This window comes from Anopheles marshallii, chromosome 2, assembly GCF_943734725.1.
Source record: "Anopheles marshallii chromosome 2, idAnoMarsDA_429_01, whole genome shotgun sequence".
NCBI lineage: Eukaryota > Metazoa > Arthropoda > Insecta > Diptera > Culicidae > Anopheles > Anopheles marshallii.
In genome coordinates this window covers 84,060,239-84,071,306 of record NC_071326.1, presented here as the reverse complement: position 1 = coordinate 84,071,306, position 11,068 = coordinate 84,060,239, and positions in this window count along the sequence as shown.

Sequence of the window (11,068 nt, the reverse complement as noted above, 5' to 3'; positions counted from 1 at the left end):
CGTACCAAAATTAAATCCCCATCAACCGATCGGGTGAGGTTCGGAATTTTGCCAGCAGGTGTACCGGGGCCCCTTACTGTCACCATTTGCGCACATTACATCAACCGTCATCACCGGTGAGGCGGTGTTAATTTTCGGCGATTGACATTACTTTCCTCGTTTCGGACGAAACGAAAGGGAAAGCTCAGCGAAAGGCTGTTTCTTGTCCAAAAAATGAAATGAAATGGAAATAAATCCCAAACCACGGTTCACGGTGAATACGAAACCATAAATCTACATCAGCACAACAACAAAAAACATGTCGAAAGTTTCTTGTTGGGTCGGAAATTTTCATCACCCTCCGGAATCAATCGAACGCTTTTAATCGAACGATTAGCAGAAACCATTCATTCGCTGCATTTTCCCGCCACATTCCGGTCACGGTACGACGCCGTGCCGTTCGCCTCCGAGTAAGCGCGCACATTTTATGCTTCCCTTTCGGCGACAGAAGGCTCGGCGAACACGGCGTGACATTGGGGCCCGGTCTCATTCGGTGACGAGATCATTCGACGCGGGTTTCTATTTTACTCGATCGCTCCATTCAGTAGCAATTTTACTGCAAATCATTTAGCAATTACATGGGAGAGGGAAAGAAAGAAAATAAAAAACCTACGGCAAGGCAGCACCGGTCATGCGTCATTTCCCGTGAGGATGCGGTGGTCTTTTGCGAAACAATTCAAACAAACCACCGTCCGGATGTACAGAGCGCATTCGAACAGTAATTAATTTATAGTTTTTTTTTTTTTGGTTGAAAGATGTCCCACCATATAAATGTTTCCTCGAGCTTTGTAACATCGTTCTGCGATTGCGCTCGTAAAAACGTAATTTATTGGCTCCATCCAAGAATTGCGTGATGTTACTTCCACTCCAAAACATGAAGCGAAAACTTCTTAACGACAAGATAAAACATTTGTTCAACTTAAAATGCTGCAATTCCAGCAGTTACTGCAGTTTTCAAATGGCTTTCAAATTCATTCACAACAAGCAACCAATTTAGCCTTCATTGATTAAAGATCGCCGAAAGTGGTTAAGGCGAACGCATTTGCGTTCGGGTGAAAACACACTTTCGTGCAGCTGAACTGAAGCATGTACCGCTCGGCCCCAAACGAAAAAGGGCAACCGGGGTGGGTTGTAATTGCTGAAAATTGCACTTCAAAAAAACGCAACCTTCAAATTATTCCACCACCACCAGCGCAACGGTTTTAATTCTATCGGTTGGCGAAGCAGCCGAACATCTGCACCTGGAAGGAACAGCTAATCGTATGCGGCATGCGAAAAGTGAAGTTAAAACCCGCCTCAAGATCATGATTGAGTGATAGCGCAAAACAAAAAACAAACTCCAACCACCACAGGTGTCCACAGCTGAGCGGTGAAATCTGGCGCTCGAGCAAACGATTGTTTCGCAAAGGTTTTGGCGAAGGCGGTAGGACTTTCTCTGCCACTCTCTGGACCAAAGAAGCAGAAAAAAACGCCGCTTCGTGTTGATTGGAAGCTAAAACAGCTGGTGTTGAGCCATTAATCATTATGCTAAAATGTAAGCCCTTCGATTCTTTTGCCTAGCAAACCTAGCTTTCAATCTAACCCGCCACTGGACAGTTCCTTTCTCCTTGTCTCCTTCAGTTTAGAGGGATTCTTTTGTGGTTTATGCTCACTCAGACAAAAAAATGGCCCCAATTTGACACCATTTTGACCGGCGATCGAAACGAAAAAGCTCTTTTCACTCTCCGATCGGAGTGGAATCGATTGTGAAAACGGAGCATAGAGGAAAAACACTCGACACCCATTTTCCCGCACTGCACTTCACGCTCGGCAGGGCTACTTGAAGGCTCGCGATCATTGAAAACGCATCTCCCACAGAGCGGTCGCTTAGGAAAAACAACTTAACAATACGTTTCAATCTGACGCGGTACCTGAGGCCTAGTTTTGCTAATCTCCATCCATTGCCCGCGGTTTTTTCGTTGTTTTGCTTTGTTTTCCCTTCACGCAATAGCCGCACCCTTCAATAGATTCGGTTAAGGTCACGATGCACGATGCGCATCAATAAACGTGCGAATGAAACTGATATCACGTACCATGGCACGGCCTTCTGCACGCACTGAAACACACCGACACACAGATAGTGCGGCCCTTCTTCTTTTCACCGTAGCCACCGAGGGTCACGTGCCGACAAAGCGATACCGCCAAAAGCCAGTCACGGAACACGGTATTGGCACGGTGGAAAATGAGAAAAATCAATGTTTGAATTTTCCCGCCCAGGGCCCCACCGCGCGTTCTCACTTTACAACGGGCCGTTGTTCAATTTTTTGGCGCACTTAATTAACTATACAGCGGCACCAAACGGCACGTACGTTGGGCAATGAATTTATCATTGCCGCATGTACGGTAAGCCGGTCGACTTCTACCGCTACTCCTCAAGGTGCGATTTAATGCGAATTCCAACCACGTTCCGATCGAACGGAGAAATAACTGGAGCTTACTTATGGTACCACCGTAACGAGGCATAGTCTTCGGTGGACGAAAACAATTTTTAACAACGCAATACATATTCTAAGCTCGCCAAGCAACCCTGATGGACATCATGACTCGCACGAGGTGGGAAAGAATTCTTCAGCAAAAGCCATCCAACGCGTAGTGAGTATTTCGGTTAGTGATGTAATCAGTTACTACTAAAGGCTTTAGCAAATTTCCTTTGAAGTTTTGGTAAGGATATATAAAAATATGTGTTATGTACTTGAAAAATACAAACAAAATAATGTTAAATTATCATTTCGCTTAAATAAAACCAAAGACTTCAACGAGCCGTAAAGCGACGAAACCTACGCTTCATTACGATTGTGAGTTATGTGTAAAATTCGTAACCTATCTGTAATTCTTAATTAATATAAGCACTTTATTTGCACCAATAAATGCATTAAGACTCCACGTTATATTAATATTTAAAAATTGAATCAGCAAGAATTTTTTATTTTAATTTCCAATATGACAGCTTTTGCCGTAGTATCAACTCCGCTTGTTGCATTTCCTTCTTGCAATTTTCCTTATCCCGGGCATGTCTTTAGAATTATAATTGTACGAATTTTTACGTATAACTCACAATGGGATCGAATCTTGGGTTTCGTCGCTTTATGCCTCGTTGAAATCTTTTGTTTCATTTGATATCAATGATGTGTTAACCTTTCGTTTATTTTTACTATTAAAGTACACTATAAATATGTGAAGAAGAACAACGAGTGGTAAAGCTACGAAACACAAGTTTTATTAGCATTGTGAATAATATATAATATTCGTCTATCGATAATGCTTTTTGAAAATACTCACTTTATTCTCATGAAAAAATGCATTAAATTTCCACATTATACATTTTATTGTGTGAAATTGATATTTTAAAACGTACAGCAATCCACTTCTTATCAACAATACAGTCTAAGAAATGAGTTGTTTGTTGTGTGAGAAGTTTCAATTTCCAAATCAAATGCTACATTTCCGTCTTATTATGAAGCTTATTATCGTACTCGAAGGAAGCTCTAATTCAGTTGTCCATTTCTATTCCATTCCATGCCCTGTGCGACGTGTATTAATGAGATTACTTGTCTCACACTGTACCGTTCTACATGGCAAATACTTTTACTGGAGGAAAACGTGCCTCAATCATTCCCAGAACTGAAACAAAATAGAATTATATTTTCATTATGTTTTCCTTTGTCGTGAGAAAAATGGATACTAAACGGTAAACTCTCGAAAAACAAAACCAAAAAAAAAAACACGCGATTGTCCGGCCTTTGTTTTGGTTTACCGTTCGAGAAGAGACATGCTTGAATGTGCGACACCAAGCGACGAACCTTTGCGTTCGAGAACCTTGATAGTGTACTTCGTGGTAGCAGCGGCACCTGTACGGTTGACACGTGCAACATCGTCTACCGGCGATACCGGCGACCGGAGGTCGACAGGCATAAGAGGGTTAACTGTTTGCTTTTCAATTGACATTGCGTCAATCGATTCCCAGCACTGTATTGGAGTTGGAAACAAAAACAGTAAAAAAAAACACACAGAAACATAATTATAAAACAAAGCACACCGCTGCTACCATCGCCCTGTTCATGCAGTGGAGAAGGTTACCCAGTTTGTGCAAGTGTCGCAAAAGCTTCTTCATGAAACTCACCAATGCGGGGATTTTTATGCCTGCTCAAGTCGCATCGCTGATTCACCATGTTGCCGTCGATCTTGGCCTACAAATTTATTGCTCTCTTAGAAGGCAGCAAACACTCCACCATGCTCAATGACACTCAATGAATTTATTCCCGCACCAAATGCTTTACCCGTCCGTACCCGTTTCGTACGCTCTTTGCATCAAGAAAGATGCAATTTGTCATCTCAATGAGTGTTTCGTGTTTTGCTTGTTTTGCTTTTAAACTGCTTTAAACCCAGTAGCCTGCGGTAAAGCACCTCGAACTACCCTGAAGAGAATCGCGCAAGTGGGAACAAGCAAATTTGCACAAGTCATTCACGCCCGCCACCGATTGCATCGGTCGGCCGGTGGTGGAAAAATGGTGAAAAACAAAGATTCATTCACCGCGAGCAAAGCGAGCAGTTAGCAAAGCAAACCTTCGCGCGGGTCGTTGTTTTTGCGACAACAGTCTATGATGATTCAACTGCTACCGCACAACTAAACGATCGTATGTGGTAACAAAGTGATAAGAAGAAGACAAAAAAAACACACGCAACACCTTTCTCCGCCGTGTTAACCCCGGTGTGACATTGATCGGAAGCGAGAAAGCCCTTTTTTCGTTTGCTAAATGTGGTGCATTGTGTGTGTTAGGAAAGCATAACAAACGAACATGGTGGTTTATGGTTGCGAAAAGGTAAAGAAAAGTTAAAGTCAGTTTCCATATGGTCACGTATATCAAACGGCCAAGAGATTGGTATGGAAAAGTTTTAACAAACACGTTGATTCGAAGTAAAAGCTGTTTTTTTGTCAGCAAGGGAATATTTCAATTGTATAGAAGGTGTTTAGAAGAAGCAAATGTTAATGTTTCAATAAAATTTGCCAAAAACTACGTTTCTCTCTTCTAAAAAACAACGATAATCACCATTAAACATAACCAGTTTATCGAAAAAAATCACTTTTTTGTACATGTTCTATAATGGTGCTCCTATTGTGGCGGTATCATGTACCAAAAGTGGTGCTAATTTTTGTTCATCACTGTAACACTTTTTCCATAACACTAAGGTAATGATCCAGATTCGTTCTTCATCTTCCGTAGGACCTGTGTACACTTTTTTCCTAACTTTGGAGGCCAATTTGTCCCTTAAATGGCAAGAAACGGAAGAGTGTTTCATCCCGTAAATCCCATCCCGTCCATTGATTTGTTTATTCAGTGCCATCCTAGTAGCCTTCGATTGTCGCGTCATTATGTGTGACATGAGTTTTCTACGCAATTGCTACTACAACCCATAGTAGCACTATGGCTAAAATTAACAAAAAAAAAAGCTGAAATTACACTCAAAGACTCAAATATATATAAAAAAAAAACATTTTTTTTAACATGTTTACTAAGGTTTCATACAATTTAAATGATTTTCCTGTCATTTATAGCCTTAATAAAAGGATGGCATTCCTGAATCTATATTTACTTTAGTGACATTACTTTGACATTGACGATGTTACTTAAACATGTTCAACCCTTACAACGAACGATCAAACACCTTGAAGCACAGTTCGTATGCGGGTTCGTCGCTTACCACAGCATAAACTCTGCCTGACTTCTCTCCCCCCTTTAATGACCCTTCGCGAAAAAGCACAAAACACAGAAACGGTGAGCAACAAGCAACGGAAAGCCGATTTCATTTCCGGCCGCAAATGTAACCCTTCCGGACATGGCTACACAAACGACGCGACTCATCACTTTTCCCGACTTCCGTCTGTGCCAAACCCCGTTACCGTGAGAGGTTATTTTGAACTTTAACTTTTCCTTCGCGTTTTAGACACTTCCACACACACCGAAAACCAAAACGCCTCTTGAGGGCATCCTGTTTTCCATCTCTTTTTTTTGTACGTTTATGCGTTTACGCGTGTGAAAATGCTTCCAGGCCGCACCGGTTGAACCGCATCATCGTCCAACGAGCAAAACGTTTGGTTCTTTTTTTGCTTCCACCGGCCCATCGAGACGTCCGTTTACGTTTCGAACCTTATTAGCTGAGGGCTCGTGAGCAACCCCTTCCGGGACGGGTTTTTCGTGGTCAAATTAATTCCAAGCACAAAGTGATTTCGTCTGATTGTTTGGAATGCAACGAAAAAACGCGAAATGATTTTGTGCATGAAGACAGATTTAATTCATCGATGATCGTGCCTGTTTTGGGCGGTATCTTTTCTCTGCGACTCAGGCAACAAAAATAGAAACGAATGTGCATGTAGGAAACTTTGTCACGCAAACAGGGAGAGAAACGCTTAAACGGCGCTTATCACGCAAATCATGCTCATGGGACTGCGAAGATGGGTAGAAATCCTTTAATAGAAAATCCTTCACCACAGCCGCTGCCAGGCAAACACGAACGCACGGAAGCTTGTGGAAGAGAAAGGTCCATTTTCCCACACCCACCCATCACGAAACGCCTTTCTCGAAGGCATACAGTGTCGTTCGGCGTTTGGGTGGTAGTTATTTAGAGAGTTTTACCATGTACCATCCAGCGACTTGCGTGGCTAAGATAAAATATGGAGAAATGGTGAAAATCTACCAACCAAACGGGGAACATAAAATCCACTGTAAATGAGCTATTATTTTCCCTACCGAGAGTTTAATTTGATTTAAACGCGTCTTATCTTGCGTTCCGTGACAGTTGAATGGGACAATTCGTGCATAATTAAATGTAAATAAAAACAGAACGCTGCAAAGTGAGAGAAATGAAAACGAATAACGAAAAAGACATAAACATGCCTTTCGCGCCGCAGATAGCCAAAAAGGTCCGAAAATGGTCCAAATAAATCATCCAATTTAATAACACAAAACCCCCCAAACGGCTTAGACCTGACCACTTCTAATACAGGGATGCAATAAAAACCCACTCCATACCGTCCCTTCGACCAGTGAATGCTCACCGTTGGCGGAGGAAAAACGAAGCACCATAAATTAGATTTAGAAAAGGCAGCAAAAAAAAACACCCATCATATCACTTGCCAAGATGCGCGCTGCTTTATCCCGGCTGGACAGAACCGGGACATAAACGGTTGCTTCTGCTTTGTTACGGGATTTTCCTTCCCTTCAGTTTGCGTGTGAAAAGTGTAAAAATTTCCCACCCGAAGACACTCAAGACGTCCCATTAAAACGTCAAATTACAGATCCTACTGGGAGTGATCTGTATCTTGTCATGAGCGAACGTTTTGCTGCGCCCCCTACCCTACAATGAAGTGATTATTAAGTGTAAATGCCAGCCCCCCGGGTTATGGTGGCGATTGGCATGTATTATGTAAACTGCCGGAAGCTAATTATTGCAAATGCAAATTAATTGCTTACAGTTTCGGGGAAAGGGAGATAGCAATCTAAAGCGATCACTTAAATCGCTGCTGCTGAAAGAAAGATCACTGTAAAGATAGTTGATCTGCCGTTGTTCCAGCGAAGTAAGGTTGAGAAATGGATGGTGTGAATATTCATAGAATACTATCACCCATAAAGAAAGGCTCAATATTACATAAACCCATTCGGCGAATGTTCATCGATCACCGGCAATGGGGAACACACCCAAATCGGTTGCCCATCGCTTGGATGGCAAAGAACATCGCTGTTACGCTGTTGCAATATAGTTTTATAGCGCTGCCATAACCGGCCACATAAAAGCGGCCTACGACACCCCGTGCCGAGCGATCACTTCCTCCCAAACGAATTAATCAGCGACAGCACGTACAAAGCAAAACTGCACCAGCGCCTCCGTCAAGCGGATGCATCCCACCAGTAAGCTCAGCAGAGGGACAAAGCTTCTGTGCCTGCTATTATTCAGGTTGCTAAAGAAAGAAAGGAAAAAAACGGGTCATCACCAGTACGTGTGTGCACCTTGTTGCTCCCCCCCTCCACCCATTAACCCATTATCACTTGTTGCGCACGGTTCGAAGAACGGAAGTGGCAGAAAGTGGCTTTTCTTATCGGGTGACGGGTTACCTCAAACGCGACCGGGAATTAACATTAACGTGTTCCTGCCATTTTCTGCCACCCAATTGCCAATGCCGTTTATGATTCTCGCGGTGCAGCACTGTTGGTTTGCGTGTGCGATTCGCCATTCCAGTACCGGAGCCACACATTGTTTTCTCCGCCGGAGAGTTTATATGAAACGAAAGATTTCAACGCAAGCGACGAACCCGACTGACGGGACCCTGTAACGCTGTGCGCGATCGAGATCGTGCTAAGGAGTTCGGGGGGAGTTTTTTTTTTCGCGTGTGTGAAAGAGTTTAACCTTTTACGACTGCCTGCCAGCGTGTAGCTTGGCCAGATCGCGTGCCGAACTATGGTTGCGAATTACGGAACGGGATTACGTGTGTGTAGTGCGCGATGATTAATCAACTGGTATGATCGTGTTCTGGTGCTGGTTCGCTTGTGATAAAGTCGATCGTGCAGAAAAAGCAAGACGCTTCTGACAGACACGCAATCGGTCCAACGATGATCTCAAGCGCATGCCTACCAAAACCCATTTGATCATCCCACTTCGTTTCGTGCTAACGATCGATCGAACGATCGAAAGGGGTAGATGATACATCCTAATTATGCAAACGCCCAAACTGCTGTCATCAGCACGGGTTGTTTGTTCTCAATCGCACAACACCGAAAAAACCAGGCCCCGAACAGAGGATTATTTACGTTTGCTTTTGTCCCCGCCAAGGTCACCACGAGCTACCCGATCTAGTAGGATCGTCTGCGGCCGCTAATAGCAGCTTGTAGTAAAGTTAACTAAAACCACGTAGGATGTTTGCGATTACGACACGACGCGGTTTTCGTGCTGCCTTCCGTATCATTATTTTGCACGGAGGAAGATCTTCAATATTACGTAACACGATCGTACACGATCCCACCGATGGCGATGGGAAGATTGATGGGTAATACTATCAGCATAAGGCAATCTGAGTGTGGATGAAAATTTAATCTACCGGGAGAAAGTTGCACCCTATGCAATATGGTTTAGATGAAAGAGGTTGTTAATTATGATGTACAAATTTTAAAGCAGCGCTTCATGTATCGCATCGCTCAATCGAAACGGATAGATCTAAGACTTGCCCACTTATTAACTGCTTAAATTGCGTGTGTCGTCGTTCGGTGAGTTCAGATAAACTTTGTTTTATGAAGTTAATGGTAAATTAATTGTGACACTCAATTTCACCACTCCAACCCCGACTGAGGATGTATTTTTTTTCAATCGAAGAAGAACTGAGTTGGCACCTCGAAAGTACGCTTTTCATAACCGGTGCTTAAGCCTACGGGATATAAATTCCCTTTTCGAACCAATGGAACCGGTCTCCCAGTTCCGAAAACGAAACCGAATCCCATCATCGCCTCCCCGTACACCAAAGCCTGGAGGCATATCAATAAATAAGAAAAAAAACAAGCCAAACTCACCCCCGGAAAGAAAGCGCGCCCGTGGAAATACAGCAAAAGCCGTGGAGGCCATTTGGCGCCGCTCGATTCAAATGCCCGCCAGTCGACGACGTTCTACGGGAGCTTGTTTTCGTCGAACGAACTGCCCGTTGGACACCACGCGGCAAATCAGTGAAAGTGACGCCCGCGATTGCAGTTGGGTTCCGTTGCATTTGTGGGCAATGAAATGAAAGGGAATTTCCCGTCCCGATATCGCGAGACCTGGTTCGTGCGGGTGAAAAGACCCATCTACGAATAAAAAAAAAATGTTATTTATCACTAACCATCCCGAACATGCAGCATGGGAAATCTGATAGCAAACAATGGGGACCGGCCGAATCTATCCGGCAGGTGTCGGCATAAATTAGACAGTTCGCTTTTGCGGACCCCCCCCCCCCCCACAGCTGGACCACGCCAACCGTAGGTGATGTTGGTTTTGGGACAGTATGGATCCGGTCCGCTTCGCTGCGGATCCCAGAGAAAGGTGCCCGTAAGGTGCGACCGGTTAAAAAATAGAAAACACCACGACAATAACCCCATTAGCGGATCAGAAGGTTGATCGAAGTGAAACAAAAGGCCACTTAAAGGGTTGGATTTTCGGGTGTTGTTGTTGAAGGGCTAATGGGAAAAATTTATTAGTTCTGCAAGGGGTTGTTTTTTACTCAGGTTACTCAGACCAAAAGATAGATTTGTCGTAGTTTCTAAAACTAGAGCACAAATTATTGCAGTTGATTCGTTTGACCATGCGTTCGAAGGTGATTCATTTGCCGTTATTTCGATTTTTTATAGCAAGGTTTCTTAGTAGCGAGACATCGTGCTATAATTGGAACTAAAGGCATTAAGCTTAGCTATAAACCTTACAGAACAAAACCTTCAAACCATTTCGAGATCAAGTTGAAGGCGAATGGATTTATTGAATTTGCTTCAGCTGTACAAAGTCTCCACAGATGAGGACAGGTTGTTTTAACATCGTGCGACAAAAACCAAATGTAATATTGATCTGGAAAGTGTTTAAATATACTGTTTTGTTGTTTATTCCTAATTTACACTAAGGAGCTTGTATAAAAAAAAAATTAATCTACGTGCACACGGGCGTCACCCACATTTGGGTGACGCGTGCCCGCGGCAACATTTCGTGTCACCCATATTCGGGTGACACGGTACGGAACACGCTCGAACACGTCCATCTTTCAAGCGAGTAATGCGATTGCACCATGTGATTGGAATGTGAAAAATAAAGTTACCATAACAGTTGACAAAACTACTTAAACAACAGCTTGTCCAACTTGAGGCAAAATTAAAGCCTGCAAACAATTGACCGGTCATGATTGCTTACCATCAGCAGTCTTCAATCACGGAAAGACCTTGTAAAAACAATGTAAACAGGTCTCCATCCAAACAACCTGTACTTTGGTGCT